General features: G+C 48.0%; 2 long non-coding RNA genes across 3 annotated transcripts; one reads left to right on the top strand and one right to left on the bottom strand.

Annotated features, from left to right (window-relative positions):
* LOC120100064 (uncharacterized) lies at positions 1–6,780 on the bottom strand. Its single transcript, XR_005499766.2, has 5 exons — positions 6,405–6,780; positions 5,354–6,241; positions 1,680–2,618; positions 997–1,133; positions 1–193 (listed from the first exon to the last, which is right to left on the bottom strand). It is a non-coding gene; the product is annotated as an uncharacterized LOC120100064 (long non-coding RNA).
* On the top strand, positions 6,615–21,797 carry LOC102547573 (uncharacterized). Of its 2 annotated transcripts, XR_005499762.2 has the most exons (6): positions 6,615–6,974; positions 7,944–7,993; positions 10,916–11,041; positions 12,056–12,231; positions 14,148–17,051; positions 18,383–21,797. It is a non-coding gene; the product is annotated as an uncharacterized LOC102547573 (long non-coding RNA). The 2 variants fall into 2 exon arrangements; XR_590745.4 differs by lacking the exons at positions 7,944–7,993; positions 18,383–21,797 and having other exon boundaries at positions 14,148–16,491.
* Positions 21,798–22,664: the final 867 nt, after the last annotated feature.

The raw sequence follows: 22,664 nt of genomic DNA, 5'->3' as shown, positions 1-22,664 counted from the left end.
TAGCTAAGTTTCCAATTTCCATCCCAAGCTGTTGCCGGCTGGGGGCCCTGCAGCGATCTCACCATCCTTCAAGTTCCCAACTTGCTGCCACGCCAGTTCCATAGGGACCTCCCTCTTGTGACTCACTTGCTTCAGACTCTGCTCGCATTCCCAGCGTCCACCTTCTGGAGTTATAGTCACAACCCCCAGTAACCTATTAAAATCAAAACTTGATAAGCTTGTAATTTATCAATCAGATTTATATCTCAAATTCTCACTCTGCAAAATGTCCACACAATAAACTCAGAGCCAATTAATGTGATTATAAACTGCCCACCTAGATAAGACAAAGTATCCTGTGAGATTCCATCCCTTATGAATATTCATAATTATCTGTGGCTCGTTAAGGACACACAGATTGGGGTCATCCTTCTTTGCCTCCACCTTGGTTCTTTCCTCTCTTCTCCTCTCCCTCTCCAAAACTCTGTGCCCATCTTACTCTTCCATTGCCCAATCAGTTTACTACTGCGAAGTGTTTCCATGGCTGAAGACCTGTGGCTGGAGGAAGCCACTGCAGCGATTTTAAGTAGCCAGTTATTGCCAGGGAGAAGGGATATGGGCAGATACGGTGAAAGTAAGCTGGCACTAGGAGAGCTGTCTTTGGAGGGGGAGATGAAGCCAGGAAGTCAGCAGGTTAGCTTCTGTGTGGGATAGGGAAGGAATTTACGTTGTCTCCAAGAAGCCACGGAGGACTTGCTGAAGAGAGAAGGCAGGGACGGGACGTGGGCAGGCCTCTGTTTCAGAAAATGTTCTCTGGCTGTGGAGACAGCATGAGGTAGATGGTGAGACCGGTAGGGAAGGGTGTCCAGAACCAGGAAGAGGGCCAAGGCACCATTTACCTGTGCTGAGAAATCACCCAGGACTAAAGATCAGACTACAGAGAAAAGCTGGATTTTTGAGCTGTGTCTGTGTCTGATACACTTTTTTTTTTAAAAAGACGATGGAGGAACTTCTTACCAAAATCTAAAACTATTATAGAGTTGTAATACAATATCTGGCAAAGGCATCTCTAAGAAGGAAGAGTTGGTTTTGGCTCAGGTTGAAGGGAAGTCTTGGTGGCAGAACCTGAGGCAGCTGGTTGGTCATATTTCAATCTGTCATAAGGAAGCAGAGATGAATGCTGGTCCTCAGCTCAGGACCCCAGCCTAAGGGATGGTGCCACCCACTGCTCAGCTCAGGACCCCAGCCTAAGGGATGGTGCCACCCACTGCTCAGCTCAGGACCCCAGCCTAAGGGATGGTGCCACCCACTGCTCAGATCAGGACCCCAGCCTAAGGAATGGTGCCACCCACTGCTCAGCTCAGGACCCCAGCCTAAGGGATGGTGCCACCCACTGCTCAGCTCAGGACCCCAGCCTAAGGGATGGTGCCACCCACTGCTCAGATCAGGACCCCAGCCTAAGGGATGGTGCCACCCACTGCTCAGCTCAGAACCCCAGCCTAAGGGATGGTGCCACCCACTGCTCAGATCAGGACCCCAGCCTAAGGGATGGTGCCACCCACTGCTCAGCTCAGGACCCCAGCCTAAGGGATGGTGCCACCCACTGCTCAGCTCAGGACCCCAGCCTAAGGGATGGTGCTGCCCACAGTTGCTGGCTCTTCTCGATTCAATCAAATTAATCTAGAAACTCCTTCTCAGACCTGCCCAGGGCTTGTTCCCAGGTGATTCTGTATCCTGCCAAGTTGATCACCCATAAAACTCATCTCAGATATAAAGGAAGTTGGGGTAAGTAGTGAAAATCAAGAACGACGCAGGTGGCCCATTGTGATGGTTTATATATACACCGGCCCAGGGAGTGATACCATTAGGAGGTGTGGCCTTGTTGGAGTAGGTGTGCCACTGTGAGTGTAGGCTTTGAGACCCTCATCCTAGCTGCCTGAAAGCCAGTCTTCTGCCAGCAGCCTTCAGATGAAGATGTAACTTCAGATCCTCCTGCACCATGCCTGCCTGGACGATGCCATGCTCCCACCTTGATGACAATGGACTGAACCTCTGAACCTGTAAGCCAGCCCCAACTAAATGTTGTCCTTCTAAGAGTTGCCTTGGTCATGGTGTCTGCTCACAGCAGTAAAAGCCTAAGACACCCATCATCCTAACGCATGATGTATTTCCTCTTCGTACTTCTCCAAGTTTGCAGCCCCAAGTTAATGTCTTAGGAGATGTTTTCCTTGAGTGTTGGATAGTTGAGCAGGTGACATTCTGTGTCCCTTCGAGCCGTGAAGACTCACTTTAGGTTCACTGTTGGCAGGTCCGGTGTCATTTCTCATTTGGAAGCCACACTCCTTGAATACATAAAAGCGTTTCACTTCTGTGGTGCACCCTAGGGCTGATGCTCCCTTCCCTTCCCTCAGGCCAGAGAAATGATCAGGACAATGGAACTCTGTCTTTGTGTCCCAGAAGGCTCATCCCAAGCTGACAGGAAGTAACAGGCATTCAAATCAGCCTTTGCTGTGGCTCCTTGGTACTGAGAGAGTACTTTTTGTTTTTATTTTTTAATTTAGCTCTCTAGAGTTTTCCCTGCCGGAGTATTCACTGAGCAGGGTTCAGTCTCCAGTCTTGCTCCACAAGGAGTGTCCAGCCTAGAAAAGAAAAAGTAATTGATGAGAGGCCCGCGGAAGGGTTATCTTGGCACTGTCTGCTGCTGGGTCAGAACAATTGACTATTGGCAAGCCCCACGTTCTCCACAGGCACGAAGGGAAAAATGAAGCCTTCTTTGGGGAAGAAGGTATGATTCAGGATGTCAGAAATTCTGATCTTGAATGGAGGGCCTCAGGGAGACATCCAGACAGTGGCCTTATTCTGTGTGACGAGGCCAAAGGGTGATTTTGAGAGGCAAACTTGGCAGGAGAGCCAGGTCCCTTTGCTGAACTGCCATCTAGATTAGATGGAGTGTTGGCAAAAGTGAGGCCCTGGATTCTTGGGGCACTTCCTGCCCCGGTGGCTGATAGCCCTCCCGACCATCCAACCATCTGCTGGGAAGAAATATGATAATGAATGAATCCAGTGCATGAGGGACTCTAAAAATGGCTGACGGGGGGGTGAGGGTGAGGAGAAAGGGTGGGAGAGAAGAGGGTTCATGCTACTGACCAACAGCAAAAGCTACATCAGTCATTATCAGCTTCAAGGATAGAGCGGAAGCTTCCAGAAGGATCCAGTAATGCTCCCTCCGCTCTGCCCCAACTGGTCTTACATCACAATGACTGCTCTATGCTGCTTCTCCAAGCTGTACACCCTGTGTCCTGGCAGATAGACTTGGAAAAGGTTTCTCTTTGGATTTCCAGCTTAGGCCAGCAGCAGGCAAGGGACTCAGGCTCTGTGTTACCCAGGAGGCTACACAAGCATTTCCTCTGGCGGCCCAGTCATTCTCACAAATGGTCCTTAGGCAGGGCTTTCTTGGCAAGTCCTGGCTGGCGGCTCTCCCCAGCCCAGGACTGAGTCCTTTCATGCATCTGGGATAAAGGAGGGACTCTTCACTCTGCACGGGTCACTAGGAGATTTTGTAAGCCAGCCTGTTTGCATGGCTTCCTGTGGGCCTCGCCCTTCTCCTCTGTCTACACGAAAATGGCCGTATGTCAGAGAAAAACCAGACAGGAGCCCAGCGCCTGGTTGTGTGTCCTATTGGCAAGGGCAGACACTTGCTTGGTGTTCTGTACCATAACAGAGCTTTTGAAGTTTCCTAATCTCTCTAAAAAGAGATAGTAAGAATTTAATAGCTCTCTCTCTCTCGCTCGCTTTTTTTTTTAAGGAAACTACTGATAAAAGAAACTGTGACATAAGCAAAGAAAAATGTGAGTGCTTTTGAGAGCAATACGGGCAGCAAATAGGGAAATGCCAAACGACCTGACCCGTAGTATGCCTGCCTGGTCAGCTTGCGTCCGTTCACACAAAGGGGAGACTCTTGTTTGCCAGTCGCCCTTATGTAGAGATATGACTTAGCGAGGGAAAGGAATTGTAATTACTATTATTAGGGGTTGTTTTGTTTGGTTTGGTTTCGTTTGGTTTAATTTGGTTTGTTCTTCCAAAAATAGCTCTTAAATAGAATGTCCCAGGGCAACTTAATCTCTTATGTCAACATACAGCCAACACAATCCTCACAGACACACCTAGGCCCGAGCGTCCCTCCCCACTGTCAAGGAAGTCCATCTCCTATCAGGCCAAACGTCCACTTGCAGAACTCACAGGCTTTCCTGGGGGCCCCTGAGTCTTAAGTCAGGGAGAGACAGGACCCAGAGGCTGGAGAGGCAGGGAGAATGGGAAAGAGCCACAAGGAGAGCAAAGGGTCTTCTCCCCTCTCTGGCCAATGTCTCCGATACCTGTGAGTCTTGGGAATTCTAGCACAGTTGGCATGGATGTGGGGGCTGCCGACACAGCATTGTGTCCACACAGAAAGTGGTCTCATCCCATCAGAACAGCAACCCCTGGCTTCTCCCTTCCCAGTGGTAAACAAAAGAAGCCCCATTCACAGTAGAGAACATATCTTAACCCCTTGGCCCATGGTCTTGTGTTACTAGATTTTAATCCTATCCAGGAACCTAGGAACCACCTCGCACTATAATCTCATTTACTGAAACAGATTGCTCCTTAGTCTTTGTTTTTCGTTTGCTTTAGAGACAGGGTCTCATTATGTAACCCTGTGTGGCCTGGAGCTCTCCCTACCTGGAGATCTTCCTACACGGGGCTCTTTAACAACTCTGAGATTCAATTTGAGAGATGCCAGAATTGCATATTTGGCTACTACTAAAACGCTCCTACGGTTCTCCTTTGAGAAGGCCATGCCCACACTCAGATGCCTCTCACCCTTTGCTAGCCTCTCCTTTCTCTTAATTTCAGGCTTGAGTTTCTGCTAATGTCTTTTCTTAATGGAAACCCAGCTGCACTCTGCACTGGTGTACACTGAAATTCATCTCCAAGGGGAAGTCAGAAATCCCATCTTCGCTGAGCAGAGGTCCCTGGAAAGGGTCCCTCAGGCTGCAAGCAGAACCTGAAGTCCACTGCCACCAACAGATCCTTCCCTTTCCATACAGAGAGGCAGAAACCAAGAAGTAAAAACAATGGTGTTTTCTGAAGAGTGGAAGAGGACCATGTGTGCAGAAGTAACAGACCCACAGCAACCTCTACCCCATGCAGCACCAGAAGAGCCTTGCAGCCCCTCCCCGTCCCCTCTCATGATGCCCCTCTCCCAGTCTGCTGTTTCTGGGATATCTCCTACTTTGGAGCTCCACTGTGGCTCTAGTTCATTCTGGGGTACAACCAACAGAAATCCTGGTCCAGCTAATGCATCCTCTGGGAAGACTGAGGACCACAAAATACTCACCAGTTAGTGACCTAGGGATGGAGAGGGACCCAGAGTTCACATCTCCACTGAGGCTGAAGTTGGTGCTTTGAGATGTTATTAGAAGTCCTTCCTTTTCTGTGTTAGTGAACTACAGATTTCCAAGAATCCATGGGTGAAGGAATGACCCAGAAGATTTCTGGCTGCACTCAATTCACTCTGCTTCAAATCTTCCACAAGATTCCAGGCTCATGGTACTGGCTAAGGGGAGGGGCAGAATGGAAGTGTTTGACTCTTGACTACGTGAATGGAGATATCCAATATCATCTTCGTGAAGATTCAAGGGTAGGTAGGGGCTGATGGGCTTAGAGAGCAGAGACGAGAGTTGATTCTGGATGTTAGGCATGTTAATAACAGATTTCACCTTTGTACAGCACTTGCTACAAATGCGTACATTGGCTATGTACTCCTACACTACAAATGTTCCTCTTACCCACAGCTGCACCCCTACCTCCAATTCAAAGGGAATGCCCCTTCTATTTTAAACGCTGGTTTCCCAGTCCCTCCTCTTAAGTTCTAGCAAGTGTGAGGGCCTGTAAACTCGTCTGCTCTTGTTAGACTCTTGCTCCGCTGGGTCCTCTGCTCATGACTTACTCTGCCCTGGGCCTGACCATCGTTGCCCTTGCACTTTCATATTCATCATATGAGGAGAAGGAAGAGGAGGAGGAGAAAGTGGAGGACGAGGAGGAGGGAGCACAGATAAGCTAGTGTGCCCATTGTATCCATTTGCAGATTGTGATTCAAACAGAAGTTTGATAACTCCTGAATCCAATGTCCACTTTGGTCATCAGTTGAAGTGGAGGGCAGTGAGGTCATCTCAGCTGGCAGGAGGCAGTTGTGAAGTAAGGCACACTCTTTACAAAGAGCTCACTGCAGTGAGAGAGACGGGTAAGTGCAGATCAGTATTAATCAATATAGAACTTGGCGCTATGAGTTGCCCAAGGACCAACTCTTGTTCTTAGAAAAGATATTGTTCCTGGCCGCAGAAGCACTCCTGGGACCCAGGGGTGACTAACTGATGAGCTCCACTTACCTACCAGCAGTGACTGGTCCAAGGGTGAGCACATGACAAAAATCTACAGATGCGTTCTGCCTTGAGCTTTTGAACGAGGAATCTGGAAGACAGGGATCAATTTCCTGTGTGATCGTGGAGTTGCCGAGTGAGGCAAACCATCAATGCTCATGTCCACCCTCCAAGAAGGAAAAACATAGGAATCAGAAGTGAGGTGGGAAACTCCGAGAGAGCCAGGCACCTCTTCCTCCTCATGGCCTCACAGTCACTTCAGAGGCTGTCTGACCTCTCTCCCCATTCCCTCCCTCCTTCCCTCTCCTCCTTTCTTTGCTTAAGCTGGTTTAAGTGGACCTTCTCCTGTAACCAAGGGAGTTAGGAATGAAAACAAATCCTAAAAGGGAGTCATTGAGACAAAATATTTGTCAAAGAATGAACATAACTCTGAAGTCACTGAGTGGGCTGGGAGAGAGAGAGAGAGAGAGAGAGAGAGAGAGAGAGAGAGAGAGAGGAGGGAAGGGAGAGGAGAGGCACTAGGATCTAGTGAAAACTTCATGGCAAGCATATTTGAACTGGACTTGAAGAAGACATAAGGTAAAATGATAAAGGTAGACCTGGGAAGGGCAGGGGAGGGCTGAGGAGGGCTGAGAAGGGCAGGGAAGGGCAGGAGAGGCCTAGGGAGGGCTTGCCCGGGGAAATAAACAACATGAAAGATGGTGACAGAATAGTCAGGATACAAAGGTGGGAGCTGCGATATTTTAGCTTTTAGGGGAAGGAAGAGGAAGCTTCACCTACTGACTTTCCACACAGATGGTTTTCCATAATGAGGTCTATTGTTGCATCGTCTAACGCATAGCCAACAGTCTTTATAATAGTTTAATAGTAGACCTCTTAATATTACCACAACACTGGGAAACCAACTCCCAAGAAGGAGTAGTCATATTAAAAGTAGTCATACATATACATATACATATACATATACATATACATACACATACACATACACATACACATACACATACACACACACACACACACACACACACACACACACACACACACACACAGTTGATGTTGAACCTAAGGCCTTGTGCAGGCTGAGCACGCATTCTACCATAGATCTATACCCTAGCCTCATAATTTTGATTTTCACACTATATTGATTTCCATGATTTTAATATAATACTCCAACAATCTTCTTCACTTGCCACAATCCACTTAGTTTTTAATTGGTGCTAGTTAGGCCTAGAATTTGTTTGTTTGTTTGTTTGTTTGTTTGTTTGTTGTTTGGGGGATGCCACAGTGTGCATTTGGAGGGCAGAGGACAAGTTTGGGGAGTCAATTCTCTCCTTCCATCATGTGGCTCCTGGGGATTGAACCCAGGTCTTTAGGCTTGGCAATAAGTAGCCTAATCTTTGAGACATCTTACTGGTGCTCGACCCAGAAAATTTTCACAGCTCATTTGGGATTAGGTGTTGGTTTTAAAACTCTAATGAGATCAGAATTTCTCTCTTAAGAAAAGTGTACACACTCATATATGAAATTTTTGCCTAAAATTCCCAGGAAATTCACAGTATCTTTCTTCTCCTGAAACTCCTAGGGTCTACTTGCTGGTGAGTATTGGGATCTTCAGTAGGGGATTCACTTTGTTCCTTGTTCCAGTTTCATGTGAGAGCTCTGTGTTCACACTTTGCAGACACAGCTCCATGTGACAGCCCTGCGTTCACACTGTGCAGACACAGCTTCATGTGACAGCCCTGTGTTCACACTGTGCAGACACAGCTCCATGTGACAGCCCTGTGTTCACACTGTGCAGACACAGCTTCATGTGACAGCCCTGTGTTCACACTGTGCAGACACAGCTTCATGTGACAGCCCTGTGTTCACACTGTGCAGCCACAGCTTCATGTGACAGCCCTGAGTCCACACTGTGCAGACACAGCTCCATGTGACAGCCCTGTGTTCACACTGTGCAGACACAGCTTCATGTGACAGCCTTGTGTCCACACTGTGCAGACACAGCTTCATGTGACAGCCCTGTGTTCACACTGTGCAGACACAGCTCCATGTGACAGCCCTGTTTCCACACTGTGCAGACACAGCTTCATGTGACAGCCCTGTGTTCACACTGTGCAGCCACAGCTTCATGTGACAGCCCTGTGTCCACACTGTGCAGACACAGCTTCATGTGACAGCCCTGTGTTCACACTGTGCTGACACAGCTTCATGTGACAGCCCTGTGTCCACACTGTGCAGACACAGCTTCATGTGACAGCCCTGTGTTCACACTGTGCTGACACAGCTTCATGTGACAGCCCTGAGTCCACACTGTGCAGACACAGCTCCATGTGACAGCCCTGTGTTCACACTGTGCAGACACAGCTTCATGTGACAGCCTTGTGTCCACACTGTGCAGACACAGCTTCATGTGACAGCCCTGTGTTCACACTGTGCAGACACAGCTCCATGTGACAGCCCTGTTTCCACACTGTGCAGACACAGCTTCATGTGACAGCCCTGTGTTCACACTGTGCAGCCACAGCTTCATGTGACAGCCCTGTGTCCACACTGTGCAGACACAGCTTCATGTGACAGCCCTGTGTTCACACTGTGCTGACACAGCTTCATGTGACAGCCCTGTGTCCACACTGTGCAGACACAGCTTCATGTGACAGCCCTGTGTTCACACTGTGCTGACACAGCTTCATGTGACAGCCCTGTGTTCACACTGTGCAGACACAGCTTCATGTGACAGCCCTGTGTCCACACTGTGCTGACACAGCTTCATGTGACAGCCCTTTGTTCACACTGTGCTGACACAGCTTCATGTGACAGCCCTGTGTTCACATTGTGCAGACACAGCTTTATGTGACAGCCTTTCATCCTCACTGTGCAGACACAGCTTCATGTGACAGCCCTGTGTCCACACTGTGCAGACACAGCTTCATGTGACAGCCCTGTGTTCACATTGTACAGACACAGCTTTATGTGACAGCCTTTCATCCTCACTGTGCAGACACAGCTTCATGTGACAGCCCTGTGTCTACACTGTGCAGACACAGCCTTTCTTTCCTAGTGTCTTGTCCGTTTGGGTCTGTTGCTTTTCACTGTGTCCATTTGCCTTGAGATACTATCTCTAGGACTTTTTTGAAGCCGAGAATGAAGAAGCTGGGGTTTACCTCCCCTACAAAAATCGAAAACAAAACCAAAAACCCACAAAAAAATGAAGAGTTGTCTATCAGAAATGTAGGGAATCTGCTAAGCCAGGACCATTTCAATTACCATAATGGTTTAAGACTTTTTTTTGACTGTTCAAATTATACAAATGAGGGGCATTGTCCTAGACTAAATGGTGCATCAAAAGATACACTGTTTCTAATCCCTGACTCTATGAATGCTACCTTATTTGGAAAAAGGGTTATGCCTATAAAGTTAAGATAGAGTATCTTAGGATGAGGTCATCTGGATAATATGGGTGAATCCTGGACCCTAAATCTAATGGTAAGTGCTCTTGTGAGAGCTACAGAGGAAGCGGAGGTTGGAGTGATGTAGCCACAGGTCAAGGCATGCTGACAGCATCTGAAGTAAGAAGCTGGGAGCAGACTCTCCCCCAGAGTTTCCTCCGACACTGCAGTTCTGCTAACACCTTGATTTTAGGTTTCTGGCTTCCAGAACTGTCAGATGATAGACTTACCATTTTGATCAATTCAATTTGGATGGTTGTCTTAGCAACCATAGGACAATACATTGTAGCCCATATAAAGATTTGCCTGTTATTTCAATTTCTCTAGGGCTTTCTCTCCTCCTGCCCTGCTCACCACCAATACAACGTTCCTTGCTGTTTGTTCTCTGGAGCAAGGAATACCAAAAACCCCGAAACTTGCCTACAGTTAGTCAACCACAGGTCCACAGACTGACAACTTAAATTCCTAGGTCAGAAACAGGGTGGTTTATTACAGCGAGAGCAGTGGCCAGGGTAAGTGAATCTGTGTATCCTGAATAATCATTGAGAGACACAAAGAGAATCAAATACTAGCCTATGAACTCCGTGGGTCACAGAGGGAATCAAATGCTAGTCTGTGCACAGGCTGGGCTTCACTTATTGATTTTCATAGAGGAGTTTCTTCCAAATGTGGCCTATTTTGGCATCTGACCCATGGTCAATATGCCATATAATAGTTTTATATAAATTCTGTGTTGGGTATTTCCAGGTTTCTTAATATTTTCATAATAGAAAGAGTCGAATTTAAATTTAAAAAATGTCTCACTCATTTGTGTATTCATTTGGGGAAGAGAGAGAGAGAGAGAGAGAGAGAGAGAGAGAGAGAGAGAGAGAGAGAGGAGAGAGAGAGAGAGAGAGAGAGAGAGAGAGAGGTGTGCAATGGTGGCCGGGTGGAGGTCAGAGGAAAATTCTGGAGAGTTGGTTCTCTCCTTCCACCTGGTGGGCTCCAAGGCTCAATCTGGGGTCCTCACAGGCTTGGCACCTTTGCCCGTTGAGACATCTTGTTTGTCATATGTTTTATTTTTATTTCCAGTGCTGGGTACTGAACTCAGAGCCTGAGTCATGCTAGGAAAGCACTCTATTGGTGCCCTGGATCTTTCATTCCAGCTGTTAGCCTTCTGTCTAAGCTCCACCCCCACGGTTACCCGACAACTGCCAGGTATGCCTGACACTAAAAGGGGCTCCTTGCCCCCTCTTCACTCTCTTGCTCTTACTCTCTTACTCTTACCATCTCCCCCCTTTGTCCCTTCTCTCCCCACCCCCCTCTCCCCTTCTCTCTTCTCTCCGTGCTCATGGCTAGCCTCTACTCTTCTCTTTCTCTACTTCTCATTTTCTCTCTCTTTCTTTTCCCTCTCTTAACCCTCCTTGTCTCTGCCATTACAATAAACCTCCTTCACGTGAGACCGTGTTGGCCTGGTGTCATTTGTCAGGACCCGAGCCGCAATTTCCATCCCAACACTGGCCAGTGGCCATGCCATTCTCTGTTTCCTCAAGGGATGCCACCTTTGTGGGGCTAGTTTGTAAGCACTTGTGCCCTTGAATCTGAAGGGAGACGCCGTGCCCATTTTCCAAGGCAGTAAGTGAACCTGTTGGTCGGGGAGTAGGGCAGTTCTCTTCTCCTTGTACTCATTACACGCACTAACTCTAGAACGGAGGCAATCAAGCGTCTGCCAGCAAGGTATGCACAGTGTCAGCATTCCCTGAGAGAACTGTTTCCTGGTGAGTGGGAGTGGGGGTGGGGGAGTTTGTAGGGGGTGGGAGGTGTAGAACTCATTCTCGCTCTGCAGACACATTAATTATTGCTCCCCTGACCAGAACAGCTCTTAACTGATGGCAATACCAACAGTAACAGTGTGGAAGATTCCATACATAACAAAATGGTTATGAGAGAACCTCGCCGGCAGGGTTGACCCACTGCTCACACACCATGAAGAGATTGAGTGCAATTCCTTGTGGCCAGGGCCTTCTGATGCTTTTGGAGCAGCATTCAAAGCACTTCCAAAAGAGGAATTGGATGATATCTGGAGCAGCCAGGGCTTCATTCGAAACAAAGCCCACCACTTCCCAGGATGTCACTTTTGAAGAAGGCCTACTTATTTGTACCTAAGTTTCAGGAGGATTGTCAAACAGAGCCACATGGACGTCTAACTCTGCCCTCTTTACCTAATGCTAGCACTACACGGAGAGGAAGAGGCAGAGACACAGAAGAGAGAGAACAGCTGGGGTGTGACATCCTCCGCTAAACGGTGTGTACTCCCACCTACAGAGCCTCTGTGGTCAATGTCCAACTCAAGACTGAAGTTGGAGCAGAAGGGTTAGAGTTTGGAAAAAACCCACGCCAGTTCTGAGGTCAGCTTTTCTCTGAAGCACTCTGCGGCCTAATCCAAACTAACAACTCTGGTGGGACATGGAGTGGTAAACAAAAATGACTGGAACCGAGTTCTAATTCAACTCAACAAAAATGCCTGCCTTGTATAATCCTATTGATTTCTTTTCCTTGTCTTGTGTGTGTGTGTGTGTGTGCATGTGTGTGTGTGTGTGTGTGTGTGTGTGTGTGTGTGTGTGAATGCATGAGCACATGTGTCTACAGGCACAGATGCCCCCCACATGTAACTTTTTACAAGGGTGCTGGGGATTGAACTCAGACCCTTATGCTTGTGTGACAAGCACCTTGCTGACTGTGCCTTGTCTCCAGCTCTAGTCCCACTGAGTCTAAGACCAAACGACCAAACCATAGAGTCGAAGCCAATAGTCATTGACTTACTAGGGAGAAGATTGTAAGTCCAAATCACCTTTGTTAAACAAGGCAAAAAACATTTCACAACTTAGCATTTAACCTTAAACAAACCCAAACACTGAGATTTGAACCTTCTTTTCCTTCCCCTTTCCCCCCCAACATTTTATTTTTGAGAGCAAGCCTGCGTTTCCCCCTACGTCAGCAGTCTAGGCAAATGTTGAGCTTGAGGCAACCAGAGGGCATGAACTTGAACTAAAGTTTGAAAATATAGACTGCCCTAGATAACATCTCAAGATTAGGAGACATTTTGATGTAGAGCTTAGCGCAAGTCTTTTCTCTTCCCAAGGAGTAGTTACTCTCTGTTCTGGAAGCAGAGCAGAGAGAGGTAGTTTATATTTCCCAGAGTGGGGGGAAATGTCTCTAATTAAGTGAAATCCCAGGTTTCCCAAGACTTATTTTGGTTATTTATCTTGGGTCAGGGAGTAATTCCAACCTTGGGTTGGAAGGTGAGGGAGCAGGGCGAAGGTGCCTCCAAAAATGGAACCTGAAGACTTCGCTTAGAGTTTTCAAGAAGTGGACAATGACCCTTGGTGGCTGAGGGTTAGCATGGGTCAGTGACACCGAGAGAGATAACATTTAAAAAGAGATAGCAGAAAAGAAAGAAAGAAGTGAAAAAGAGAGAAAACTACCCAAGCATATCCCAGAGCCATCAAAGAGCCTGTGAGACCCTTGCTCTCAGAACTGAGGGTTTGAATCTCCAGGACTAGCCTGAGTGAGTCGGCTGAGTCAGGCCTGGTCTCACCTGGGAAGTCAAGGGGAGCTTCTGGCCTAGCAAAACCAGGAGCAGATACAACTGTGCACTGCAGCTCTATGAGAGCGTCCCTTTGGGAGACCATGAACTTCAACCAGGTCCAGTGCAGAGTTTTAGGGCCAGGCAGCAGGGTCCCAGAACATGCCCTTCCTCTTAGAGATGCCACCCCATGCAGCGATGGCTGGTTAATGAATACAGCCCATCCTTCCACCATGTTTCCTCTGAGTTGATGATACCTTGGCTCTGGCGTTAGAAAGTCTTTCCAGCATTCATTCACGAAGATCATCCCAGGACAGGTCACCACATCCCCTGCCCAAGCAGGCATCCACCTGGAATGCAGTGGTCCTGTCAGATGTTCCCCGCCTTCAAGACCAACTTAACTCCAGGACAAAAGGTTATGTTGCCAGTAAACAGTTTACAACCCTGCACACATAGGTTGGGTGACAGCTCAGAGGGTAAGGTGGTTGCTGTGCAAGCCTGAGGACCTAAGTTCGATTCCCGCCTCTACATGTTATGTAGCAGTTTCCTCTCGCATTGAAATTCTCCACTGAAAGCTGCCAGTGCAGGTTACACAGTAAGACCCTGTCTTACAAATCAATCAATCAATCAAAGACATTTTGTCTGACAAATTTGTTTTTTATTTTGCGTAGTGTGTCAGGATTTGGCTAGAATTTATAGCTTCAGGGTAAGACATACTCAATCCTCTCTCTTTGTTAGAAGCTACCTGAAGAAAACACAGCTGAGGAATGAAGAAACCGAGGAATCCATTCACGGCATGGAGCGGCACTTTCTTGGCTACCAGAAGGAAAGAGACTTACCTTTCCAAACATTGAACCTCCTGGAGAAGAAGGAAGGAGCAAGAGACAGGCAATGTCCTCTGCAGGCCTTCTGTGGAGCAAGCATCAGGAGAGGCCTGTGATGAGTGGCTGTGCCCACGAGCTGTGGCTCCTCCCGGAGGCTGGCGAGGAGCAGCTCTGCTGTTTTCTGTAAACCTCCTTACCAGCTGGGGCCACGCGTGGCATCTGCATCTCGAGGCCAATCTAAACTTACAAAATAAACTCCATTGCAGAAGACCTCAAGAACTCACACCGCTGGCATTCTGGAACGAGGAAGGCACAGCCCAAGGCCACTCTGTGGACTAAGTGGAACCGCAGCTCCGGTGGCCCACCCTCTCTGGGCTGCTGTGTGTAGCCGAACCGACTGTTGGGGAAAGCCTTGCAAAGCAAGCTGAAGTGTGGGGGCCATGCCTCATCTGTCTCCGTGCATTTGCTGAGTGCCTGCCTCTTCCACTGCGTAAGGCATGTGAAGAAGACAAGACAAGGTTCCTTCCTGGAGGGTTTCTGGGGTTTGGGAGAGTCATAGCTGACACCCAAAGCAGTAGCACACGAAAGTGGGGGCAGCTTCAAGAGCGCACTCCAGGGCATGCTCTGGTCCACATTCTGTTGACCACAAGCAACTGAAAGGACATGTTTGTTTCCCCTCACACCCTTGAGGAAAGGCGAGGCAGGAACTCAAACAGGTGGGAGCCCTCGACGGGGACTTGAAGCAGACATTACGGAGGGACAGTGCGTACCTGCTTGTTCCTTCTGCCTTGCTTTGCTTGCATTCCTATACACAGACTCACATGCCTAGGCACAGTGCTGCTACCCACAGGAGATTAGTCCTTCCGAATCAATTACCAATAAAGACAGTGCCCTCAGCCATGCTCTCAGCTACTCTGATGGAGGCAGCCCCTCGACTGAGGCTCCCTTTTCCCGGGGGACTCTAGTTGGTGTCAGGTTGACAGTGGAGACTATGTCCCCATTGCATTGGTGGAGGGGGTAATTTAAAGAAATGCTGACCCTGGGAAGGGTGGCTAGAGATGTGCATGGGGCAGTAAGACTTCCATGAGCTTCAGGACAGACTGGTCTACATAGTCAGTTCCAGTCAGGTAAGAATAAACAAGGCTACCTCTGTCAGAGGACATCGAGGAGGAAGTATGACCTTGCCAGCTGCCCGCTGAAAACAGAGCTGGACGACACAGCAAGCGACGATTTCGCTGACTGACATTGACACCTTCATTTAGTAATCAAACAGGAGAAGAGTCCTAAGCGTGCACCTCGCTTCCTCTCAGGTACACCGGGTTCCCAGTGCACACGACACTGCACAGGGCTTCACTGGGCTGTGGTGATCTGACTGACCCTAGAAAGTCCCAAGGAAACAGGTCAAAGACCTCCAGGAAATAGGATGTAGACGCAGGACCAGTGCAAGGTCAGCTAATTAGGGTGGGATTACTCTGCTGCTGATTTGATTTGTCAGGGGCAATGAGCGTCTCTCAGGATTTGGGGAGCAGTAATCACCTGCTTTCCCAGCTTTAGTTCTTCCATCAGCCAGGAGCAGGCACCATGCTAAAAACGAGTCTGAAAATCTCCTCACAGAGTTGTCTTTGTGGGGCCAGTGCCATGCTGCTGTGCCAGAGGGATTAATTGTTCTCAGGGTTTCTGTTTGCAAACCCTGCCCCCTTAGATTCACAAACACCCCCAAGGTCGTGTTTAGTGTGTATCAATCTGTTGTAACGCAACTCCAGAGTGATCATTTAAGAGTGAGCTCCAGGAGCTAATTGAGAAGGGGGTCACCAGCCTACTGCACCCCAAAATGAACCAGAGACATCTCCAAGTAAGAAAAAGGCTGTCATAGTTCCAGAAGCCTGGAAGGGAACTGCCTCAAAAGCTAACTTCATTTTAATCTGAAGGAGAATCCAACCAGGATACAGAGCCCTGCTCTATCTACTGTTGAACCGCAAGAGCCCTTAGGCTCAGAACCAACCGGAAAAGTCGATAGTAAACAGAGTCCGTGATCTAACTAGTTATACCGACAGAATTTACTGTTATTTTAGCACCTGCTACCAGGACAAACCCATGACCTTGTGAACTGACCTGTGAAATGACATTGATTTAATACAGGGCATAAGAATGTAAAAATTAACCGAGGACAGAAATTCCACCTTTCCTTTGCTTGAACAGAGTGCTTCACGACTGACCACACACTTGGAAAAAAAATATATATATATATTTAAAATGTATCATTTGACAGCTTCCTACGTGTATACAATGTATCTTAACTGTATCTACTTCCGACTTCCCCCTCCCTCAACACCTCCTAACACATCCCCCTCCCTCCTTCATAACCTCCTCTTTTTATTTTTTTATAACCGGCTGAGTCCAATTAGTGCCGCCCACATGCACACGGGCGTGAGGCCACCCACCCAACCATGAACAGCCTATCAGCGGCTGCACTTCTGAAGAAAAATGACTCCCCTCTCCCCGGCAGCTGTCAGCTGCCAGTGGCTCCTCAGCCAAGGGTGGGGTGTCATGAACCCTCCCCAGTCTATGCTGGAATGTTGACCGACTTGAGCCCCTGAAGGGCTTGCATGCTGGTAACTATATACACAGCCAAGTCCAGAAAATGCACAGCACTCCTCCTCCAGCTACTATCTTTTCCCCTTCTTCCAGATGTTTCCCAAGTGTGGGAGAGGGTGGTGACATCGAAGTCTGGCGTGCTCCTCACTTACGCTCAGTGCCGTGACCAGTAGAAGTCGGTATTAACTGCTGTCCGTTACAGAAAGGAGCTTCTCTGACCAAGGTTGTGAGTAATGCTAATCTATGGTTTAAACATAAGAATTTAGAAGGCAGTTTGACTTGTCCATTTTGTAAAATTATACTAATAGTACCTACCCGCTTCCTCCTGGCTTATGACTTCCACAGCCATGACTTTTATCTAGGTTTGCAGTATGAAACAGGAATTCCCTCCTGTGGAGTAGGCCTCAAGTCCAAGAAGAAAGTGGCAGGTTGCCCCCATGCTTGCCCACCAACTTGTGAGGCAGCCATTTTTACTTGGAAGAGCCTGACTTCCTGTAATCATCAGCACTGCAGTTTCTCCTGGGAAACCCATTTTCCACTCATCTGGGAAAAAGTACCTAAGACTGAGGGGAAACCCTGCGATGCCAGACGACCTCATACCTACACCTTTAAAAAAAGCCAGAACCACCACCAACCAAACCAAACCAAACCAAACTAAAACCAGCTCTGGGTGATGGCACAGCCCTGCAATCCCAGCTTCTTGGGAGCCTGAGGCAGGAAGATCAACATTTTAAGGCCCATCTGGACAACTGTACCTCAAAATGGAAAGTAAAATCAAGTCCAGAGATACCTTAGTGGGCCCGCTTCTGATTTCTGATCTCTAAACTCTAAGGTAATATGTGTCAAGCCACAGAATTGTTTCTAACTTTGCAATGAATATATTAGATGAGCAGTCTAGGGCCCTGGTCCAAGCTGGAATGCCCTCAAAAGCTATCAGAGCAACTGCATAGGCACTTGGAGGCTGTTTATGAAGGATGTGTGGGGAACCCTGGGACTCTTGTGAAATATGACTGAGGGTTTCCACATAATGTATATCATAAATGCCTTCATAAATCTGTCCTTATACACTCCTTAATATTTACATATACAGTGTGCGTGTGCGTATACACACACACACACACACACACACACACTCCATCCAACTGAAATGGAACGTGTCAAAGTTTACTTAACATCCTCCTGACATATGGAAAAACTCCTGGCTTTGAGTATTAACTATATTCCAATTCTATGGTATTACTCTTGTGTTTGAGTATCAGAAAACTACCATGAGCTACAGATTTTCTGTCAAGATCCTAATTTTAGACATTCTGTAATCCTTCCTCATTTTCGTCAAACTACCTTTCCTGTTTTTCCCCCAACCCAGCTCAAATAACTATGGTCAGTGGTTGTAAAATCACTGTTTTGACAGTAAATGTCCCCAACCTACTGACTTACAGGGAACTCTAAACTATGTGTTTCCTGCTTATGTTAAAAAGAAATAAAATATTTTATAGCTTCTTGTTATTTTTCAACCCTAACAAAGAACTTTCTGCACGGATTTTTTTTTTTCAGCCAGTAAATTGACTTGTGGGTTACTGGCAGGGGAGATAAGAAGTCAAGGCCTCAAGATGTTGACTGACACTGCTGTTAGGCATCTGACCTCTAACAGAGCCATGGTGGAACTGGAATCCCTTAGCACTTGAACTCTGACCTGGCAGACCCGTCACTGCGTTCAGCTTGAGTCGTAGATTCCGAGTCTCTCCTAAGAACCTTCAAACCAGCAGAGCAACACCCCGGCATGGTTGCCGTCTCCCGTCTCTGTCCTACAATGTTTCCTTCGCAGCCCAGTGTCAGGAGACCCAAAGCAACAATGACCACCAAACCCTCAACACAACCATCTTCAAAGGGCACTGGTGAAGTTCCATGTCTTAGAAGTCTTTGCAGCTGCCAAGGTCACCACCGGCTCAGACGACTTCATCCAGCAGGTGATTTGGCCGGAACCGGTTCTGCTCTGCCCATAAGCTTATTGACCTATTTGATCCATGGCCCAATTACAGCTCCGTGCCTACCAATCACTCCAGATGAAAAGTGTCATCAAGCCTACGGGTGTAGAACTAGTCTCTCCTGAGTTTACTTAGCTTGGCTACCTCAGGAAAGGGTGGAGTGGTGTGTGTGTGTGTGTGTGTGTGTGTGTGTGTGTGTGTGTGTGTGTGTGAGAATGTGTGTGTGTGTAGTGTGTGTGTGTGAGTGTGTGTGAGTGTGTGTGAGTATGTGTGTGTGAGTGTGTGTATGAGTATGTGTGTGAGTGTGTGTGAATGTGTGTGAGTGTGTGTGAGTGAGTGTGTGTGAGTGTGTGTATGAGTGTGTGAGTGAGTGTGTGTGAGTGTGTGAGTGTGTGTGTAGTGTGTGTGAGTGTGTGTATGTGTGTATGAGTGTGTGTGTGAATGTGTGTGTGAGTGTGTGTGTGAATGTGTGTGAGTGTGTGTGAGTGTGTGAGTGAGTGTGTGTGTGAGTGTGTGTGTATGAGTGTGTGTATGAGTGTGTGAGTGTGTGTGAGTATGTGTGTGAGTGAGTGTGTGTGTGAGTGTGTGTGAGTGTGTGTGAGTATGTGTGTATGAGTGTGTGTGAGTGTGAGTGTGTGAGTGTGTGTGAGTGTGTGTGAGTGTGTGTGAGTGTATGTGAGTGAGTGTGAGTGTGTGTGTGAGTATGTGTGTGTGTGAGTGTGTGTGTGAGTGAGTTGTGTGAGTGTGTGTATGTGTGTGAGTGAGTGTGTGTGTGAGTGTGTGTGTGAGTGTGTGTGAGTGAGTGTGTGTGAGTATGTGTGTGTGAGTGAGTGTGTGTGTGAGTGTGTGTGTGTGAGTGAGTATGTGTGTGAGTGAGTGTGTGTGTGTGTGTGTGTGAGTGAGCTGTGTGGGACTGGAGGAATTGTACCTGATCACGTCTGTATGTGTGTGTGTGTGTAACATGAGCATGTTTCTATCACGGCGCTCTGTGGTTCTATGACTGGAATCTGGTCCGAGAGGGCAGGCACATGTACGTGTGTGTATAGTATGGGCACTTCACTTGTGCAACTGAAGGGAGAAAAGGAAGGCAGGGAAAGGTAAAGGACAGACAGCAGACATTCTACATCTAGAGTCAGTAATAAAGGCAGCTACAAGTGACAAGGCCAAAGACAGAGAACAGGGGGCAAGACGACGGGACACAAGAAGGAAGCCTGGTCAGGAGCAATGCCTGCTCTGTTCCAGGTGTGGAATGGCAGTAGAGGCAGAAGCTTGCAGGCAAACAATGCCTCCTTTGTCACTTTCCTGCCTCTTTGCCTGAAGAGTCTGAGACAGCCTCCACAGTGGTTCTGTCTGTTTCTATAGCCTCCTTGCCATTCCCAGGGTTTTATTTCTCCTAACAACTAGCGACAGCCAACAAAGGAAGCCACCTTGTCCTCTGCCGCAACAAGGTTAACAGTGGCTGTCCCCGGTCTGCCCACCACCACTAGATCACATGCAGGTAGGGTCAGGGCCTTGCAGAGGAGCTGGGATGGTGGGGCTGAAGAGAACGGGGGTCTGAGAACAAATGGCAGCCAGGCCTCACACTTAGTGCTGAGCCGTGACAGAGGAGAGGTGACAATTTCACAAGACACTGCCTCCAGCAAGAAGACTGGGGGGAAGGACTTGGGATTGCTGTGCCTCTTAGAAAGAGTTTCCCTGTTGGGTTTGGGTCTCCTTGTAGCAGATGGGGTTACACTAGGCTAGGTCTCCGGTTCCCAAAGTCCTTGAGAGAGTCTAAAGGGGTCCTTTTAACACCTGTGGGCGAGGCTGGGTGAGGCAGGTCATAATCTCCCCAACCTGGCCTGCCTGGGTTTGAAGATTGTACGTCTTTCCCTCTGAGACCCCCAGTGCTAGCGCCTTATGACTCACCATAAAGTGACTGTTAGAGATGATTTGTTGAGGCCACGGGACAGTTGACAATGAACCTCAGTAGAGGAGTCTCCTTGATTCCCATAATTTAGGGTCCTCACCGGCTGGCCCCTAGCACAGATATTGTACCTTTAGATGCTGACTCCTGGAGATTGAGAAACTCCAGTCACCGTGGACTGGCCAAACTGTGGCAGGCCTGGTATTCAGTAATGAAGATGAAGAGAAGTTTATACAGCAGGAGTCTGTGTTGCTCTGCCACTGGCGGGTCCTGAAAGAGCAAAGGGAAACCCAGACACCATGGTCAAGTTCTTCAGTATGGCAGTGGCAACGCCTACCTTCTTTCTGGCTTCATGCTGTATGGTACTGCTTCTCAGATGGCCTTGTCCTTTCCTAACATACCACCTACCTTGTCAACAAAGAGCTACCGTCTGCCAGATCTTCAAGCATAAGTCATCCCTAAACTCCTGAGCTATTTCTAATGTCACAGCAGGCCTGCCACTGCGTAGCTCATGAGGACTGTCAATCAAGCAAACAACAATGACAACACCAGCAACAAAACCTGGACAGTCATCAGTGGAGTTCTCTTCGAGCCGTTCTCCTTGCTGTAGGAGCTACAGGGCAGAGGAGGAGTTCCTACCTCTGGGATGAACTCCCAGGGTAGGGCTTGGGTGAAGGTGTTCACCACCAAGCCACCCCCACCACCTACCAAATGACCACAGGCTTGAAAATCAGGTAGATAAATCTGTCAAATCAAAACAAAAATTACCAAAAAAAAACAAAAACAAAAACAAAAACAAAAACAAAAAGAAAAAAGCTTTATCCTTTTCCAACAGATGGTGAAGCAAAAACAGCTGCACACGGCAGAGCTGTGACACATCCAAGAAGCTGCTCAATGTTTAACTGTCTACCTGGTGCTGCTTCTTACCGGAGGGAGTGCCGTGGCGTGGGGTTTTACAGGCAGCCAGCTCACACATGCAGTTACTTTTCTCCGATTTTTTTTGAAGAAGCGAAATGTGTGTGTTTTCATGTCTAACCATCAAGTTGCCTTTTGGTAAAAATCATGGTTTACCTTAAATCTCAGGCTCCCTCTTCACACTGGAACGTTCTTGGCTGGGACCGTCTCTCGAAGCCAGGAAACCTCTTCCTCATCGAACTGTGGTTTATTTCTGTCTCTAGCAGCAGCCGCTCCAGATCGCAGAGCCTGTGGGTGGTTTGCATACATGTTGCACTCCTGCGGACGATAGCCAGATGCTCTCACCAGGCAGGGCCTTCCCTCTCAAGATGGTGGGATGTGAGAGGTCAGCCCCTCGAAGACAGCTGGGTGATGAGTAGCCTCTCTTACCCCAAATGATGTCATGGCAACCACTTGAGACTGCTCCAGTGGCCTCAGGTTGAAGCTCAGCTTTATCTGAGAAAACTGCCTTAGCTCCTCCTTCCCTCACCGCCCTGAAAGGCTGTCTCCCTCACAACTCACATGTCTGAGAACCCTGTCTCAGGTTTTGCTCTGGCCCTGGACTTAAAACGATACAGAAGAATTTTATTCCAGCAACATGGCTGCTCTGGCAAGGGATCACATCCAAACACCTAGATCTTTGTCATCTAGCTGGAATGTAAACACACCGCACCCCTTTAATCCCTCTCGATGCAATGCAGACATGGCCCTAGTGCACACAATCAAGATAAAATTAATTTGTAGAAGAAGGCAGCCATGTTTGAAAGGGACGTCTGGTTGAAGGCCAGACAAAGTGACCAATCAGAGAAAGATTTGACAGAATGAGTCAGAGATAAGATATGCCCAACCCTCACAAGAGCAGCAAAGGAAGCAGAAGCTATTTAGGAGCAGCGCAGGGAGAGAGTCAGTCAGTCAGTTGGGAGTCAGTGCAGTGAGCGCAGTGCAATGGAGTTGAGTTTGTGAGTTCATGCAGGTCAGCGCAGGTCAGCAG

This window comes from Rattus norvegicus, chromosome 1, assembly GCF_036323735.1.
Source record: "Rattus norvegicus strain BN/NHsdMcwi chromosome 1, GRCr8, whole genome shotgun sequence".
Classification (NCBI taxonomy): domain Eukaryota; kingdom Metazoa; phylum Chordata; class Mammalia; order Rodentia; family Muridae; genus Rattus; species Rattus norvegicus.
The sequence above is the reverse complement of the archived record's forward strand: the minus strand, read 5'-3'. Positions and strand labels throughout refer to the sequence as shown.